Source organism: Castor canadensis, chromosome 10 (assembly GCF_047511655.1).
Source record: "Castor canadensis chromosome 10, mCasCan1.hap1v2, whole genome shotgun sequence".
Taxonomy (NCBI): Eukaryota; Metazoa; Chordata; class Mammalia; order Rodentia; family Castoridae; genus Castor; species Castor canadensis.
In genome coordinates this window covers 89,933,413-89,950,569 of record NC_133395.1, presented here as the reverse complement: position 1 = coordinate 89,950,569, position 17,157 = coordinate 89,933,413, and the positions used below count along the sequence as shown (strand labels likewise).

At 67.6% G+C, this 17,157-nt stretch overlaps 8 non-coding genes across 8 annotated transcripts; all 8 read right to left on the bottom strand.

Annotated features, from left to right (window-relative positions):
* Positions 1 to 1,170: 1,170 nt before the first annotated feature.
* Positions 1,171 to 1,289, bottom strand: LOC141412328 (5S ribosomal RNA). Its single transcript, XR_012437166.1, has one exon. It is a non-coding gene; the product is annotated as a 5S ribosomal RNA (ribosomal RNA).
* A 2,144-nt stretch (positions 1,290 to 3,433) lies between these two features.
* LOC141412326 (5S ribosomal RNA) lies at positions 3,434 to 3,552 on the bottom strand. Its single transcript, XR_012437164.1, has one exon. It is a non-coding gene; the product is annotated as a 5S ribosomal RNA (ribosomal RNA).
* A 2,147-nt stretch (positions 3,553 to 5,699) lies between these two features.
* On the bottom strand, positions 5,700 to 5,818 carry LOC141412325 (5S ribosomal RNA). The gene has a single exon (XR_012437163.1). It is a non-coding gene; the product is annotated as a 5S ribosomal RNA (ribosomal RNA).
* Positions 5,819 to 7,965: 2,147 nt separating this feature from the next.
* LOC141412324 (5S ribosomal RNA) lies at positions 7,966 to 8,084 on the bottom strand. Its single transcript, XR_012437162.1, has one exon. It is a non-coding gene; the product is annotated as a 5S ribosomal RNA (ribosomal RNA).
* Positions 8,085 to 10,233: 2,149 nt separating this feature from the next.
* Positions 10,234 to 10,352, bottom strand: LOC141412323 (5S ribosomal RNA). Its single transcript, XR_012437161.1, has one exon. It is a non-coding gene; the product is annotated as a 5S ribosomal RNA (ribosomal RNA).
* Positions 10,353 to 12,501: 2,149 nt separating this feature from the next.
* Positions 12,502 to 12,620, bottom strand: LOC141412322 (5S ribosomal RNA). The gene has a single exon (XR_012437160.1). It is a non-coding gene; the product is annotated as a 5S ribosomal RNA (ribosomal RNA).
* A 2,139-nt stretch (positions 12,621 to 14,759) lies between these two features.
* On the bottom strand, positions 14,760 to 14,878 carry LOC141412321 (5S ribosomal RNA). The gene has a single exon (XR_012437159.1). It is a non-coding gene; the product is annotated as a 5S ribosomal RNA (ribosomal RNA).
* A 2,139-nt stretch (positions 14,879 to 17,017) lies between these two features.
* Positions 17,018 to 17,136, bottom strand: LOC141412320 (5S ribosomal RNA). Its single transcript, XR_012437158.1, has one exon. It is a non-coding gene; the product is annotated as a 5S ribosomal RNA (ribosomal RNA).
* Between the last annotated feature and the right edge of the window lie 21 nt (positions 17,137 to 17,157).

Below are 17,157 nucleotides of genomic sequence, written 5' to 3'. Positions count from 1 at the left end.
GCAGAGATCCTCTGGCCTCCGAGCCCAGACAAAAATCCTGATGCAGTTGGCCGAGGGGCCGCAAACCAAGGCTTCGCTTGTTCCCGCTCAGGCCCCAGCCATACCCTCTTGTCCTTCGGCTGCTCGTGTGTGGGGTGGGGGAGAGGAGGGTGCGTCCCCGTGCGTGCGTGCGTGGTCTGGGTGTCTCTGCGTGGTGTGTGTGTGTGTGTGTGTGTGTTAGATGCCGTGCCTGGTGTAGGTGGGGAAGAGCAAGCCGTCACGCACAGAGCCCCATCACACACTGGGGCCGGGCCGAGGGGGTCAATCTGCTCGGCCTGATTGCGTTGGGCATACATTGCAGAAGGTGGGTTTTCCAAGGCGGAGCAGAGGGTCCCGGCACCTGAGGTTGTCCACGGGGAGAATGTCTGTTCCACGGGGGCAAGCGGTCCCTTCCGTCGTGCCCAAGCCCATGTGACCCCGAAGGCCAGGTGGCCCCGGTCCTTGAGCTGACTGAGGAGTGCTTTGAGACCCGGAGGGTGGCACAGGCGACTGGGCGCCAGCGGCGGCCCTCCCTCCCTTTGAGCGGGACGGGGAGCTGCCGCTGGCATCCGGAGCTCTGGCGGCCTGCGCCCTCTGTCCCTGTGACCGCAGGCTCTGCCGTGGGAGGCGGGATCCCACGTAGAGGTCGCGCGCTGGCTGCCCTGTCTTGGGTTGAGCGACGGAGCGCGACGTGGAGCAGCACCCGACTGAGGCTCCCTGCTTCTCTGTCCCCTGGCGTCTTGCCCTGGACCCAGTGCACCACCTTGTGGCGAGCCCAGGTGTGGCGCGTCCCGCTGTGGGGCCCGCTGGGGTGCAGGACCCACTTTCTCATGGCTTCCGCACGTCCCTCCCCGCCCGCCTGGAGGGCAGTTGGGGAGCGGTCCCCAACGTGGCCTGGGACCAACCTCGCTGGTGACCCGTGTCGCGGGCGCGCGCCCCAGGAGAGTGTGGGGAGGGGAGAGGATTCGGGGACGTAGCTGTGAGGATTCGGTGTGCGTGGGTCTGGCGGGTGGCCCGGACGGGGTCGGGGTCGTGGTCACGGTGGGTCGTTGTGGTGGTGGTGGTGGTGGTGCTGGGGGTGGTGGTGGTGGTGGGTGGGGTGGTGGCGAAGTCCCCGAAGACAAAAGGAGCAGCGAGGGAGGGAGGAGCAAAAGCCTACAGCACCCGGTATTCCCAGGCGGTCTCCCATCCAAGTACTAACCAGGCCCGACCCTGCTTAGCTTCCGAGATCAGACGAGATCGGGCGCGTTCAGGGTGGTATGGCCGTAGACGCTAGCCGCCGCCTCCGGGAGCCCCAAGAGCCTGCCGAGGGCCCCGGCGTGCGTCTCCACGCTGCTCTCCTGGCACGGCTGGGAGTCCGGGTGGGGGCTGGCAGCCCGGGGCCAGCGGCCAGAGGCCCCGCGCGCCTGCTCGGGCAGCCGGTCTCGCCCAGGTGGCCGCTGGGTGGCTTTCTTCCCGAGGTGTCCTGCTGCCAGGACGAGGGTCAAGTTTTCTCGCGGGAAAATTTCTCAGTGCTCTCGGGCGCTTGTTCTTCTGGGAATGTCCACTGCTGTGGCCAAGGCGGGGGACGCACAGCTCGGGCCAGGGCAAGCAGCCGCCCTCCTCCGTCGCCTCCTGGAGCCGTATCCTTGGGTGGGTGCGTGGCTCCCAGCGGAGGTCTCGGGGACCCTTCCGGTCCTCTTCGTCCGGAAAGCGCCACTGCCCCTCCAGCCCATCAGGAAAACGGCAGCCGCGCCCTTCGCCGACCCGCTCCGCCCTCCTCCACACTCAGGGCCTGGGGCTGCGGGGCTGAATCGTGAGGCTTTCCAGCCCAGGACTTCACCTCTGGCCCCTTTCACACCCGGGATCTTGGGAAGAAGAAACAAAACCAAACACAGCCAAAGCCATCTCCTCCGACCCGGGGCCCCTCCACATCCCTTCCGATCCCGGGTTCCTGCCGGCCTCCCGGGGTGTTTCTCCCAGGCAGGCCTTCGCGGCCACTACCCGGGGCTGAGCACTCGAGTCCTCGGGCGTCACGGGGCCCGCGGCCACGCCAAGCACGCACGACTCCCGGGTCTCGTCTGCTCCTGGGTGCCCTGGGCCTCTTCCCTGTGCCGCTGCTGGGTCTTGTGCCCCTGCTTGGCCTCCTTCAGACCCGGCCCCGTGCTACGCGGCCACGTGCTACAGGATCGTGCCAGCAGAACTGGCCCTGGCTGAGCCCCGTACCCACCCTCCTGCCATCCCTGGCCCTGCTAGCAAATGGCAGAGATCCTCTGGCCTCCGAGCCCAGACAAAAATCCTGATGCAGTTGGCCGAGGGGCCGCAAACCAAGGCTTCGCTTGTTCCCGCTCAGGCCCCAGCCATACCCTCTTGTCCTTCGGCTGCTCGTGTGTGGGGTGGGGGAGAGGAGGGTGCGTCCCCGTGCATGCGTGCGTGGTCTGGGTGTCTCTGCGTGGTGTGTGTGTGTGTGTGTGTGTGTGTGTTAGATGCCGTGCCTGGTGTAGGTGGGGAAGAGCAAGCCCTCACGCACAGAGCCCCATCACACACTGGGGCCGGGCCGAGGGGGTCAATCTGCTCGGCCTGATTGCGTTGGGCATACATTGCAGAAGGTGGGTTTTCCAAGGCGGAGCAGAGGGTCCCGGCACCTGAGGTTGTCCACGGGGAGAATGTCTGTTCCACGGGGGCAAGCGGTCCCTTCCGTCGTGCCCAAGCCCATGTGACCCCGAAGGCCAGGTGGCCCCGGTCCTTGAGCTGACTGAGGAGTGCTTTGAGACCCGGAGGGTGGCACAGGCGACTGGGCGCCAGCGGCGGCCCTCCCTCCCTTTGAGCGGGACGGGGAGCTGCCGCTGGCATCCGGAGCTCTGGCGGCCTGCGCCCTCTGTCCCTGTGACCGCAGGCTCTGCCGTGGGAGGCGGGATCCCACGTAGAGGTCGCGCGCTGGCTGCCCTGTCTTGGGTTGAGCGACGGAGGGCGACGTGGATCAGCACCCGACTGAGGCTCCCTGCTTCTCTGTCCCCTGGCATCTTGCCCTGGACCCAGTGCACCACCTTGTGGCGAGCCCAGGTGTGGCGCGTCCCGCTGTGGGGCCCGCTGGGGTGCAGGACCCACTTTCTCATGGCTTCCGCACGTCCCTCCCCGCCCGCCTGGAGGGCAGTTGGGGAGCGGTCCCCAACGTGGCCTGGGACCAACCTCGCTGGTGACCCGTGTCGCGGGCGCGCGCCACAGGAGAGTGTGGGGAGGGGAGAGGATTCGGGGACGTAGCTGTGAGGATTCGGTGTGCGTGGGTCTGGCGGGTGGCCCGGACGGGGTCGGGGTCGTGGTCACGGTGGGTCGTTGTGGTGGTGGTGGTGGTGGTGGTGCTGAGGGTGGTGGTGGTGGGGGGGGTGGTGGCGAAGTCCCTGAAGACAAAAGGAGCAGCGAGGGAGGGAGGAGCAAAAGCCTACAGCACCCGGTATTCCCAGGCGGTCTCCCATCCAAGTACTAACCAGGCCCGACCCTGCTTAGCTTCCGAGATCAGACGAGATCGGGCGCGTTCAGGGTGGTATGGCCGTAGACGCTAGCCGCCGCCTCCGGGAGCCCCAAGAGCCTGCCGAGGGCCCCGGCGTGCGTCTCCACGCTGCTCTCCTGGCACGGCTGGGAGTCCGGGTGGGGGCTGGCAGCCCGGGGCCAGCGGCCAGAGGCCCCGCGCGCCTGCTCGGGCAGCCGGTCTCGCCCAGGTGGCCGCTGGGTGGCTTTCTTCCCGAGGTGTCCTGCTGCCAGGACGAGGGTCAAGTTTTCTCGGGGGAAAATTTCTCAGTGCTCTCGGGCGCTTGTTCTTCTGGGAATGTCCACTGCTGTGGCCAAGGCGGGGGACGCACAGCTCGGGCCAGGGCAAGCAGCCGCCCTCCTCCGTCGCCTCCTGGAGCCGTATCCTTGGGTGGGTGCGTGGCTCCCAGCGGAGGTCTCGGGGACCCTTCCGGTCCTCTTCGTCCGGAAAGCGCCACTGCCCCTCCAGCCCATCAGGAAAACGGCAGCCGCGCCCTTCGCCGACCCGCTCCGCCCTCCTCCACACTCAGGGCCTGGGGCTGCGGGGCTGAATCGTGAGGCTTTCCAGCCCAGGACTTCACCTCTGGCCCCTTTCACACCCGGGATCTTGGGAAGAAGAAACAAAACCAAACACAGCCAAAGCCATCTCCTCCGACCCGGGGCCCCTCCACATCCCTTCCGATCCCGGGTTCCTGCCGGCCTCCCGGGGTGTTTCTCCCAGGCAGGCCTTCGCGGCCACTACCCGGGGCTGAGCACTCGAGTCCTCGGGCGTCACGGGGCCCGCGGCCACGCCAAGCACGCACGACTCCCGGGTCTCGTCTGCTCCTGGGTGCCCTGGGCCTCTTCCCTGTGCCGCTGCTGGGTCTTGTGCCCCTGCTTGGCCTCCTTCAGACCCGGCCCCGTGCTACGCGGCCACGTGCTACAGGATCGTGCCAGCAGAACTGGCCCTGGCTGAGCCCCGTACCCACCCTCCTGCCATCCCTGGCCCTGCTAGCAAATGGCAGAGATCCTCTGGCCTCCGAGCCCAGACAAAAATCCTGATGCAGTTGGCCGAGGGGCCGCAAACCAAGGCTTCGCTTGTTCCCGCTCAGGCCCCAGCCATACCCTCTTGTCCTTCGGCTGCTCGTGTGTGGGGTGGGGGAGAGGAGGGTGCGTCCCCGTGCGTGCGTGCGTGGTCTGGGTGTCTCTGCGTGGTGTGTGTGTGTGTGTGTGTGTGTGTGTTAGATGCCGTGCCTGGTGTAGGTGGGGAAGAGCAAGCCCTCACGCACAGAGCCCCATCACACACTGGGGCCGGGCCGAGGGGGTCAATCTGCTCGGCCTGATTGCGTTGGGCATACATTGCAGAAGGTGGGTTTTCCAAGGCGGAGCAGAGGGTCCCGGCACCTGAGGTTGTCCACGGGGAGAATGTCTGTTCCACGGGGGCAAGCCGTCCCTTCCGTCGTGCCCAAGCCCATGTGACCCCGAAGGCCAGGTGGCCCCGGTCCTTGAGCTGACTGAGGAGTGCTTTGAGACCCGGAGGGTGGCACAGGCGACTGGGCGCCAGCGGCGGCCCTCCCTCCCTTTGAGCGGGACGGGGAGCTGCCGCTGGCATCCGGAGCTCTGGCGGCCTGCGCCCTCTGTCCCTGTGACCGCAGGCTCTGCCGTGGGAGGCGGGATCCCACGTAGAGGTCGCGCGCTGGCTGCCCTGTCTTGGGTTGAGCGACGGAGGGCGACGTGGAGCAGCACCCGACTGAGGCTCCCTGCTTCTCTGTCCCCTGGCGTCTTGCCCTGGACCCAGTGCACCACCTTGTGGCGAGCCCAGGTGTGGCGCGTCCCGCTGTGGGGCCCGCTGGGGTGCAGGACCCACTTTCTCATGGCTTCCGCACGTCCCTCCCCGCCCGCCTGGAGGGCAGTTGGGGAGCGGTCCCCAACGTGGCCTGGGACCAACCTCGCTGGTGATCCGTGTCGCGGGCGCGCGCCCCAGGAGAGTGTGGGGAGGGGAGAGGATTCGGGGACGTAGCTGTGAGGATTCGGTGTGCGTGGGTCTGGCGGGTGGCCCGGACGGGGTCGGGGTCGTGGTCACGGTGGGTCGTTGTGGTGGTGGTGGTGGTGGTGGTGCTGGGGGTGGTGGTGGTGGTGGGGGGGGTGGTGGCGAAGTCCCCGAAGACAAAAGGAGCAGCGAGGGAGGGAGGAGCAAAAGCCTACAGCACCCGGTATTCCCAGGCGGTCTCCCATCCAAGTACTAACCAGGCCCGACCCTGCTTAGCTTCCGAGATCAGACGAGATCGGGCGCGTTCAGGGTGGTATGGCCGTAGACGCTAGCCGCCGCCTCCGGGAGCCCCAAGAGCCTGCCGAGGGCCCCGGCGTGCGTCTCCACGCTGCTCTCCTGGCACGGCTGGGAGTCCGGGTGGGGGCTGGCAGCCCGGGGCCAGCGGCCAGAGGCCCCGCGTGCCTGCTCGGGCAGCCGGTCTCGCCCAGGTGGCCGCTGGGTGGCTTTCTTCCCGAGGTGTCCTGCTGCCAGGACGAGGGTCAAGTTTTCTCGGGGGAAAATTTCTCAGTGCTCTCGGGCGCTTGTTCTTCTGGGAATGTCCACTGCTGTGGCCAAGGCGGGGGACGCACAGCTCGGGCCAGGGCAAGCAGCCGCCCTCCTCCGTCGCCTCCTGGAGCCGTATCCTTGGGTGGGTGCGTGGCTCCCAGCGGAGGTCTCGGGGACCCTTCCGGTCCTCTTCGTCCGGAAAGCGCCACTGCCCCTCCAGCCCATCAGGAAAACGGCAGCCGCGCCCTTCGCCGACCCGCTCCGCCCTCCTCCACACTCAGGGCCTGGGGCTGCGGGGCTGAATCGTGAGGCTTTCCAGCCCAGGACTTCACCTCTGGCCCCTTTCACACCCGGGATCTTGGGAAGAAGAAACAAAACCAAACACAGCCAAAGCCATCTCCTCCGACCCGGGGCCCCTCCACATCCCTTCCGATCCCGGGTTCCTGCCGGCCTCCCGGGGTGTTTCTCCCAGGCAGGCCTTCGCGGCCACTACCCGGGGCTGAGCACTCGAGTCCTCGGGCGTCACGGGGCCCGCGGCCACGCCAAGCACGCACGACTCCCGGGTCTCGTCTGCTCCTGGGTGCCCTGGGCCTCTTCCCTGTGCCGCTGCTGGGTCTTGTGCCCCTGCTTGGCCTCCTTCAGACCCGGCCCCGTGCTACGCGGCCACGTGCTACAGGATCGTGCCAGCAGAACTGGCCCTGGCTGAGCCCCGTACCCACCCTCCTGCCATCCCTGGCCCTGCTAGCAAATGGCAGAGATCCTCTGGCCTCCGAGCCCAGACAAAAATCCTGATGCAGTTGGCCGAGGGGCCGCAAACCAAGGCTTCGCTTGTTCCCGCTCAGGCCCCAGCCATACCCTCTTGTCCTTCGGCTGCTCGTGTGTGGGGTGGGGGAGAGGAGGGTGCGTCCCCGTGCGTGCGTGCGTGGTCTGGGTGTCTCTGCGTGGTGTGTGTGTGTGTGTGTGTGTGTGTGTTAGATGCCGTGCCTGGTGTAGGTGGGGAAGAGCAAGCCCTCACGCACAGAGCCCCATCACACACTGGGGCCGGGCCGAGGGGGTCAATCTGCTCGGCCTGATTGCGTTGGGCATACATTGCAGAAGGTGGGTTTTCCAAGGCGGAGCAGAGGGTCCCGGCACCTGAGGTTGTCCACGGGGAGAATGTCTGTTCCACGGGGGCAAGCGGTCCCTTCCGTCGTGCCCAAGCCCATGTGACCCCGAAGGCCAGGTGGCCCCGGTCCTTGAGCTGACTGAGGAGTGCTTTGAGACCCGGAGGGTGGCACAGGCGACTGGGCGCCAGCGGCGGCCCTCCCTCCCTTTGAGCGGGACGGGGAGCTGCCGCTGGCATCCGGAGCTCTGGCGGCCTGCGCCCTCTGTCCCTGTGACCGCAGGCTCTGCCGTGGGAGGCGGGATCCCACGTAGAGGTCGCGCGCTGGCTGCCCTGTCTTGGGTTGAGCGACGGAGGGCGACGTGGAGCAGCACCCGACTGAGGCTCCCTGCTTCTCTGTCCCCTGGCGTCTTGCCCTGGACCCAGTGCACCACCTTGTGGCGAGCCCAGGTGTGGCGCGTCCCGCTGTGGGGCCCGCTGGGGTGCAGGACCCACTTTCTCATGGCTTCCGCACGTCCCTCCCCGCCCGCCTGGAGGGCAGTTGGGGAGCGGTCCCCAACGTGGCCTGGGACCAACCTCGCTGGTGATCCGTGTCGCGGGCGCGCGCCCCAGGAGAGTGTGGGGAGGGGAGAGGATTCGGGGACGTAGCTGTGAGGATTCGGTGTGCGTGGGTCTGGCGGGTGGCCCGGACGGGGTCGGGGTCGTGGTCACGGTGGGTCGTTGTGGTGGTGGTGGTGGTGGTGGTGCTGGGGGTGGTGGTGGTGGTGGGGGGGGTGGTGGCGAAGTCCCCGAAGACAAAAGGAGCAGCGAGGGAGGGAGGAGCAAAAGCCTACAGCACCCGGTATTCCCAGGCGGTCTCCCATCCAAGTACTAACCAGGCCCGACCCTGCTTAGCTTCCGAGATCAGACGAGATCGGGCGCGTTCAGGGTGGTATGGCCGTAGACGCTAGCCGCCGCCTCCGGGAGCCCCAAGAGCCTGCCGAGGGCCCCGGCGTGCGTCTCCACGCTGCTCTCCTGGCACGGCTGGGAGTCCGGGTGGGGGCTGGCAGCCCGGGGCCAGCGGCCAGAGGCCCCGCGTGCCTGCTCGGGCAGCCGGTCTCGCCCAGGTGGCCGCTGGGTGGCTTTCTTCCCGAGGTGTCCTGCTGCCAGGACGAGGGTCAAGTTTTCTCGGGGGAAAATTTCTCAGTGCTCTCGGGCGCTTGTTCTTCTGGGAATGTCCACTGCTGTGGCCAAGGCGGGGGACGCACAGCTCGGGCCAGGGCAAGCAGCCGCCCTCCTCCGTCGCCTCCTGGAGCCGTATCCTTGGGTGGGTGCGTGGCTCCCAGCGGAGGTCTCGGGGACCCTTCCGGTCCTCTTCGTCCGGAAAGCGCCACTGCCCCTCCAGCCCATCAGGAAAACGGCAGCCGCGCCCTTCGCCGACCCGCTCCGCCCTCCTCCACACTCAGGGCCTGGGGCTGCGGGGCTGAATCGTGAGGCTTTCCAGCCCAGGACTTCACCTCTGGCCCCTTTCACACCCGGGATCTTGGGAAGAAGAAACAAAACCAAACACAGCCAAAGCCATCTCCTCCGACCCGGGGCCCCTCCACATCCCTTCCGATCCCGGGTTCCTGCCGGCCTCCCGGGGCGTTTCTCCCAGGCAGGCCTTCGCGGCCACTACCCGGGGCTGAGCACTCGAGTCCTCGGGCGTCACGGGGCCCACGGCCACGCCAAGCACGCACGACTCCCGGGTCTCGTCTGCTCCTGGGTGCCCTGGGCCTCTTCCCTGTGCCGCTGCTGGGTCTTGTGCCCCTGCTTGGCCTCCTTCAGACCCGGCCCCGTGCTACGCGGCCACGTGCTACAGGATCGTGCCAGCAGAACTGGCCCTGGCTGAGCCCCGTACCCACCCTCCTGCCATCCCTGGCCCTGCTAGCAAATGGCAGAGATCCTCTGGCCTCCGAGCCCAGACAAAAATCCTGATGCAGTTGGCCGAGGGGCCGCAAACCAAGGCTTCGCTTGTTCCCGCTCAGGCCCCAGCCATACCCTCTTGTCCTTCGGCTGCTCGTGTGTGGGGTGGGGGAGAGGAGGGTGCGTCCCCGTGCGTGCGTGCGTGGTCTGGGTGTCTCTGCGTGGTGTGTGTGTGTGTGTGTGTGTGTGTGTGTTAGATGCCGTGCCTGGTGTAGGTGGGGAAGAGCAAGCCCTCACGCACAGAGCCCCATCACACACTGGGGCCGGGCCGAGGGGGTCAATCTGCTCGGCCTGATTGCGTTGGGAATACATTGCAGAAGGTGGGTTTTCCAAGGCGTAGCAGAGGGTCCCGGCACCTGAGGTTGTCCACGGGGAGAATGTCTGTTCCACGGGGGCAAGCGGTCCCTTCCGTCGTGCCCAAGCCCATGTGACCCCGAAGGCCAGGTGGCCCCGGTCCTTGAGCTGACTGAGGAGTGCTTTGAGACCCGGAGGGTGGCACAGGCGACTGGGCGCCAGCGGCGGCCCTCCCTCCCTTTGAGCGGGACGGGGAGCTGCCGCTGGTATCCGGAGCTCTGGCGGCCTGCGCCCTCTGTCCCTGTGACCGCAGGCTCTGCCGTGGGAGGCGGGATCCCACGTAGAGGTCGCGCGCTGGCTGCCCTGTCTTGGGTTGAGCGACGGAGGGCGACGTGGAGCAGCACCCGACTGAGGCTCCCTGCTTCTCTGTCCCCTGGCGTCTTGCCCTGGACCCAGTGCACCACCTTGTGGCGAGCCCAGGTGTGGCGCGTCCCGCTGTGGGGCCCGCTGGGGTGCAGGACCCACTTTCTCATGGCTTCCGCACGTCCCTCCCCGCCCGCCTGGAGGGCAGTTGGGGAGCGGTCCCCAACGTGGCCTGGGACCAACCTCGCTGGTGACCCGTGTCGCGGGCGCGCGCCACAGGAGAGTGTGGGGAGGGGAGAGGATTCGGGGACGTAGCTGTGAGGATTCGGTGTGCGTGGGTCTGGCGGGTGGCCCGGACGGGGTCGGGGTCGTGGTCACGGTGGGTCGTTGTGGTGGTGGTGGTGGTGGTGGTGCTGGGGGTGGTGGTGGTGGTGGGGGGGGTGGTGGCGAAGTCCCCGAATACAAAAGGAGCAGCGAGGGAGGGAGGAGCAAAAGCCTACAGCACCCGGTATTCCCAGGCGGTCTCCCATCCAAGTACTAACCAGGCCCGACCCTGCTTAGCTTCCGAGATCAGACGAGATCGGGCGCGTTCAGGGTGGTATGGCCGTAGACGCTAGCCGCCGCCTCCGGGAGCCCCAAGAGCCTGCCGAGGGCCCCGGCGTGCGTCTCCACGCTGCTCTCCTGGCACGGCTGGGAGTCCGGGTGGGGGCTGGCAGCCCGGGGCCAGCGGCCAGAGGCCCCGCGCGCCTGCTCGGGCAGCCGGTCTCGCCCAGGTGGCCGCTGGGTGGCTTTCTTCCCGAGGTGTCCTGCTGCCAGGACGAGGGTCAAGTTTTCTCGGGGGAAAATTTCTCAGTGCTCTCGGGCGCTTGTTCTTCTGGGAATGTCCACTGCTGTGGCCAAGGCGGGGGACGCACAGCTCGGGCCAGGGCAAGCAGCCGCCCTCCTCCGTCGCCTCCTGGAGCCGTATCCTTGGGTGGGTGCGTGGCTCCCAGCGGAGGTCTCGGGGACCCTTCCGGTCCTCTTCGTCCGGAAAGCGCCACTGCCCCTCCAGCCCATCAGGAAAACGGCAGCCGCGCCCTTCGCCGACCCGCTCCGCCCTCCTCCACACTCAGGGCCTGGGGCTGCGGGGCTGAATCGTGAGGCTTTCCAGCCCAGGACTTCACCTCTGGCCCCTTTCACACCCGGAATCTTGGGAAGAAGAAACAAAACCAAACACAGCCAAAGCCATCTCCTCCGACCCGGGGCCCCTCCACATCCCTTCCGATCCCGGGTTCCTGCCGGCCTCCCGGGGCGTTTCTCCCAGGCAGGCCTTCGCGGCCACTACACGGGGCTGAGCACTCGAGTCCTCGGGCGTCACGGGGCCCGCGGCCTCGCCAAGCACGCACGACTCCCGGGTCTCGTCTGCTCCTGGGTGCCCTGGGCCTCTTCCCTGTGCCGCTGCTGGGTCTTGTGCCCCTGCTTGGCCTCCTTCAGACCCGGCCCCGTGCTACGCGGCCACGTGCTACAGGATCGTGCCAGCAGAACTGGCCCTGGCTGAGCCCCGTACCCACCCTCCTGCCATCCCTGGCCCTGCTAGCAAATGGCAGAGATCCTCTGGCCTCCGAGCCCAGACAAAAATCCTGATGCAGTTGGCCGAGGGGCCGCAAACCAAGGCTTCGCTTGTTCCCGCTCAGGCCCCAGCCATACCCTCTTGTCCTTCGGCTGCTCGTGTGTGGGGTGGGGGAGAGGAGGGTGCGTCCCCGTGCGTGCGTGCGTGGTCTGGGTGTCTCTGCGTGGTGTGTGTGTGTGTGTGTGTGTGTGTGTGTTAGATGCCGTGCCTGGTGTAGGTGGGGAAGAGCAAGCCCTCACGCACAGAGCCCCATCACACACTGGGGCCGGGCCGAGGGGGTCAATCTGCTCGGCCTGATTGCGTTGGGAATACATTGCAGAAGGTGGGTTTTCCAAGGCGTAGCAGAGGGTCCCGGCACCTGAGGTTGTCCACGGGGAGAATGTCTGTTCCACGGGGGCAAGCGGTCCCTTCCGTCGTGCCCAAGCCCATGTGACCCCGAAGGCCAGGTGGCCCCGGTCCTTGAGCTGACTGAGGAGTGCTTTGAGACCCGGAGGGTGGCACAGGCGACTGGGCGCCAGCGGCGGCCCTCCCTCCCTTTGAGCGGGACGGGGAGCTGCCGCTGGTATCCGGAGCTCTGGCGGCCTGCGCCCTCTGTCCCTGTGACCGCAGGCTCTGCCGTGGGAGGCGGGATCCCACGTAGAGGTCGCGCGCTGGCTGCCCTGTCTTGGGTTGAGCGACGGAGGGCGACGTGGAGCAGCACCCGACTGAGGCTCCCTGCTTCTCTGTCCCCTGGCGTCTTGCCCTGGACCCAGTGCACCACCTTGTGGCGAGCCCAGGTGTGGCGCGTCCCGCTGTGGGGCCCGCTGGGGTGCAGGACCCACTTTCTCATGGCTTCCGCACGTCCCTCCCCGCCCGCCTGGAGGGCAGTTGGGGAGCGGTCCCCAACGTGGCCTGGGACCAACCTCGCTGGTGACCCGTGTCGCGGGCGCGCGCCACAGGAGAGTGTGGGGAGGGGAGAGGATTCGGGGACGTAGCTGTGAGGATTCGGTGTGCGTGGGTCTGGCGGGTGGCCCGGACGGGGTCGGGGTCGTGGTCACGGTGGGTCGTTGTGGTGGTGGTGGTGGTGGTGGTGCTGGGGGTGGTGGTGGTGGTGGGGGGGGTGGTGGCGAAGTCCCCGAATACAAAAGGAGCAGCGAGGGAGGGAGGAGCAAAAGCCTACAGCACCCGGTATTCCCAGGCGGTCTCCCATCCAAGTACTAACCAGGCCCGACCCTGCTTAGCTTCCGAGATCAGACGAGATCGGGCGCGTTCAGGGTGGTATGGCCGTAGACGCTAGCCGCCGCCTCCGGGAGCCCCAAGAGCCTGCCGAGGGCCCCGGCGTGCGTCTCCACGCTGCTCTCCTGGCACGGCTGGGAGTCCGGGTGGGGGCTGGCAGCCCGGGGCCAGCGGCCAGAGGCCCCGCGCGCCTGCTCGGGCAGCCGGTCTCGCCCAGGTGGCCGCTGGGTGGCTTTCTTCCCGAGGTGTCCTGCTGCCAGGACGAGGGTCAAGTTTTCTCGGGGGAAAATTTCTCAGTGGTCTCGGGCGCTTGTTCTTCTGGGAATGTCCACTGCTGTGGCCAAGGCGGGGGACGCACAGCTCGGGCCAGGGCAAGCAGCCGCCCTCCTCCGTCGCCTCCTGGAGCCGTATCCTTGGGTGGGTGCGTGGCTCCCAGCGGAGGTCTCGGGGACCCTTCCGGTCCTCTTCGTCCGGAAAGCGCCACTGCCCCTCCAGCCCATCAGGAAAACGGCAGCCGCGCCCTTCGCCGACCCGCTCCGCCCTCCTCCACACTCAGGGCCTGGGGCTGCGGGGCTGAATCGTGAGGCTTTCCAGCCCAGGACTTCACCTCTGGCCCCTTTCACACCCGGGATCTTGGGAAGAAGAAACAAAACCAAACACAGCCAAAGCCATCTCCTCCGACCCGGGGCCCCTCCACATCCCTTCCGATCCCGGGTTCCTGCCGGCCTCCCGGGGCGTTTCTCCCAGGCAGGCCTTCGCGGCCACTACACGGGGCTGAGCACTCGAGTCCTCGGGCGTCACGGGGCCCGCGGCCACGCCAAGCACGCACGACTCCCGGGTCTCGTCTGCTCCTGGGTGCCCTGGGCCTCTTCCCTGTGCCGCTGCTGGGTCTTGTGCCCCTGCTTGGCCTCCTTCAGACCCGGCCCCGTGCTACGCGGCCACGTGCTACAGGATCGTGCCAGCAGAACTGGCCCTGGCTGAGCCCCGTACCCACCCTCCTGCCATCCCTGGCCCTGCTAGCAAATGGCAGAGATCCTCTGGCCTCCGAGCCCAGACAAAAATCCTGATGCAGTTGGCCGAGGGGCCGCAAACCAAGGCTTCGCTTGTTCCCGCTCAGGCCCCAGCCATACCCTCTTGTCCTTCGGCTGCTCGTGTGTGGGGTGGGGGAGAGGAGGGTGCGTCCCCGTGCGTGCGTGCGTGGTCTGGGTGTCTCTGCGTGGTGTGTGTGTGTGTGTGTGTGTGTGTTAGATGCCGTGCCTGGTGTAGGTGGGGAAGAGCAAGCCCTCACGCACAGAGCCCCATCACACACTGGGGCCGGGCCGAGGGGGTCAATCTGCTCGGCCTGATTGCGTTGGGCATACATTGCAGAAGGTGGGTTTTCCAAGGCGGAGCAGAGGGTCCCGGCACCTGAGGTTGTCCACGGGGAGAATGTCTGTTCCACGGGGGCAAGCGGTCCCTTCCGTCGTGCCCAAGCCCATGTGACCCCGAAGGCCAGGTGGCCCCGGTCCTTGAGCTGACTGAGGAGTGCTTTGAGACCCGGAGGGTGGCACAGGCGACTGGGCGCCAGCGGCGGCCCTCCCTCCCTTTGAGCGGGACGGGGAGCTGCCGCTGGCATCCGGAGCTCTGGCGGCCTGCGCCCTCTGTCCCTGTGACCGCAGGCTCTGCCGTGGGAGGCGGGATCCCACGTAGAGGTCGCGCGCTGGCTGCCCTGTCTTGGGTTGAGCGACGGAGCGCGAAGTGGAGCAGCACCCGACTGAGGCTCCCTGCTTCTCTGTCCCCTGGCGTCTTGCCCTGGACCCAGTGCACCACCTTGTGGCGAGCCCAGGTGTGGCGCGTCCCGCTGTGGGGCCCGCTGGGGTGCAGGACCCACTTTCTCATGGCTTCCGCACGTCCCTCCCCGCCTGCCTGGAGGGCAGTTGGGGAGCGGTCCCCAACGTGGCCTGGGACCAACCTCGCTGGTGACCCGTGTCGCGGGCGCGCGCCCCAGGAGAGTGTGGGGAGGGGAGAGGATTCGGGGACGTAGCTGTGAGGATTCGGTGTGCGTGGGTCTGGCGGGTGGCCTGGACGGGGTCGGGGTCGTGGTCACGGTGGGTCGTTGTGGTGGTGGTGGTGGTGGTGCTGGGGGTGATGGTGGTGGGGGGGGGGGTGGCGAAGTCCCGGAAGACAAAAGGAGCAGCGAGGGAGGGAGGAGCAAAAGCCTACAGCACCCGGTATTCCCAGGCGGTCTCCCATCCAAGTACTAACCAGGCCCGACCCTGCTTAGCTTCCGAGATCAGACGAGATCGGGCGCGTTCAGGGTGGTATGGCCGTAGACGCTAGCCGCTGCCTCCGGGAGCCCCAAGAGCCTGCCGAGGGCCCCGGCGTGCGTCTCCACGCTGCTCTCCTGGCACGGCTGGGAGTCCGGGTGGGGGCTGGCAGCCCGGGGCCAGCGGCCAGAGGCCCCGCGCGCCTGCTCGGGCAGCCGGTCTCGCCCAGGTGGCCGCTGGGTGGCTTTCTTCCCGAGGTGTCCTGCTGCCAGGACGAGGGTCAAGTTTTCTCGGGGGAAAATTTCTCAGTGCTCTCGGGCGCTTGTTCTTCTGGGAATGTCCACTGCTGTGGCCAAGGCGGGGGACGCACAGCTCGGGCCAGGGCAAGCAGCCGCCCTCCTCCGTCGCCTCCTGGAGCCGTATCCTTGGGTGGGTGCGTGGCTCCCAGCGGAGGTCTCGGGGACCCTTCCGGTCCTCTTCGTCCGGAAAGCGCCACTGCCCCTCCAGCCCATCAGGAAAACGGCAGCCGCGCCCTTCGCCGACCCGCTCCGACCTCCTCCACACTCAGGGCCTGGGGCTGCGGGGCTGAATCGTGAGGCTTTCCAGCCCAGGACTTCACCTCTGGCCCCTTTCACACCCGGGATCTTGGGAAGAAGAAACAAAACCAAACACAGCCAAAGCCATCTCCTCCGACCCGGGGCCCCTCCACATCCCTTCCGATCCCGGGTTCCTGCCGGTCTCCCGGGGCGTTTCTCCCAGGCAGGCCTTTGCGGCCACTACACGGGGCTGAGCACTCGAGTCCTCGGGCGTCACGGGGCCCGCGGCCACGCCAAGCACGCACGACTCCCGGGTCTCGTCTGCTCCTGGGTGCCCTGGGCCTCTTCCCTGTGCCGCTGCTGGGTCTTGTGCCCCTGCTTGGCCTCCTTCAGACCCGGCCCCGTGCTACGCGGCCAGGTGCTACAGGATCGTGCCAGCAGAACTGGCCCTGGCTGAGCCCCGTACCCACCCTCCTGCCATCCCTGGCCCTGCTAGCAAATGGCAGAGATCCTCTGGCCTCCGAGCCCAGACAAAAATCCTGATGCAGTTGGCCGAGGGGCCGCAAACCAAGGCTTCGCTTGTTCCCGCTCAGGCCCCAGCCATACCCTCTTGTCCTTCGGCTGCTCGTGTGTGGGGTGGGGGAGAGGAGGGTGCGTCCCCGTGCGTGCGTGCGTGGTCTGGGTGTCTCTGCGTGGTGTGTGTGTGTGTGTGTGTGTGTGTTAGATGCCGTGCCTGGTGTAGGTGGGGAAGAGCAAGCCCTCACGCACAGAGCCCCATCACACACTGGGGCCGGGCCGAGGGGGTCAATCTGCTCGGCCTGATTGCGTTGGGCATACATTGCAGAAGGTGGGTTTTCCAAGGCGGAGCAGAGGGTCCCGGCACCTGAGGTTGTCCACGGGGAGAATGTCTGTTCCACGGGGGCAAGCGGTCCCTTCCGTCGTGCCCAAGCCCATGTGACCCCGAAGGCCAGGTGGCCCCGGTCCTTGAGCTGACTGAGGAGTGCTTTGAGACCCGGAGGGTGGCACAGGCGACTGGGCGCCAGCGGCGGCCCTCCCTCCCTTTGAGCGGGACGGGGAGCTGCCGCTGGCATCCGGAGCTCTGGCGGCCTGCGCCCTCTGTCCCTGTGACCGCAGGCTCTGCCGTGGGAGGCGGGATCCCACGTAGAGGTCGCGCGCTGGCTGCCCTGTCTTGGGTTGAGCGACGGAGCGCGAAGTGGAGCAGCACCCGACTGAGGCTCCCTGCTTCTCTGTCCCCTGGCGTCTTGCCCTGGACCCAGTGCACCACCTTGTGGCGAGCCCAGGTGTGGCGCGTCCCGCTGTGGGGCCCGCTGGGGTGCAGGACCCACTTTCTCATGGCTTCCGCACGTCCCTCCCCGCCCGCCTGGAGGGCAGTTGGGGAGCGGTCCCCAACGTGGCCTGGGACCAACCTCGCTGGTGACCCGTGTCGCGGGCGCGCGCCCCAGGAGAGTGTGGGGAGGGGAGAGGATTCGGGGACGTAGCTGTGAGGATTCGGTGTGCGTGGGTCTGGCGGGTGGCCCGGACGGGGTCGGGGTCGTGGTCACGGTGGGTCGTTGTGGTGGTGGTGGTGGTGGTGCTGGGGGTGGTGATGGTGGGGGGGGTGGTGTCGAAGTCCCCGAAGACAAAAGGAGCAGCGAGGGAGGGAGGAGCAAAAGCCTACAGCACCCGGTATTCCCAGGCGGTCTCCCATCCAAGTACTAACCAGGCCCGACCCTGCTTAGCTTCCGAGATCAGACGAGATCGGGCGCGTTCAGGGTGGTATGGCCGTAGACGCTAGCCGCCGCCTCTGGGAG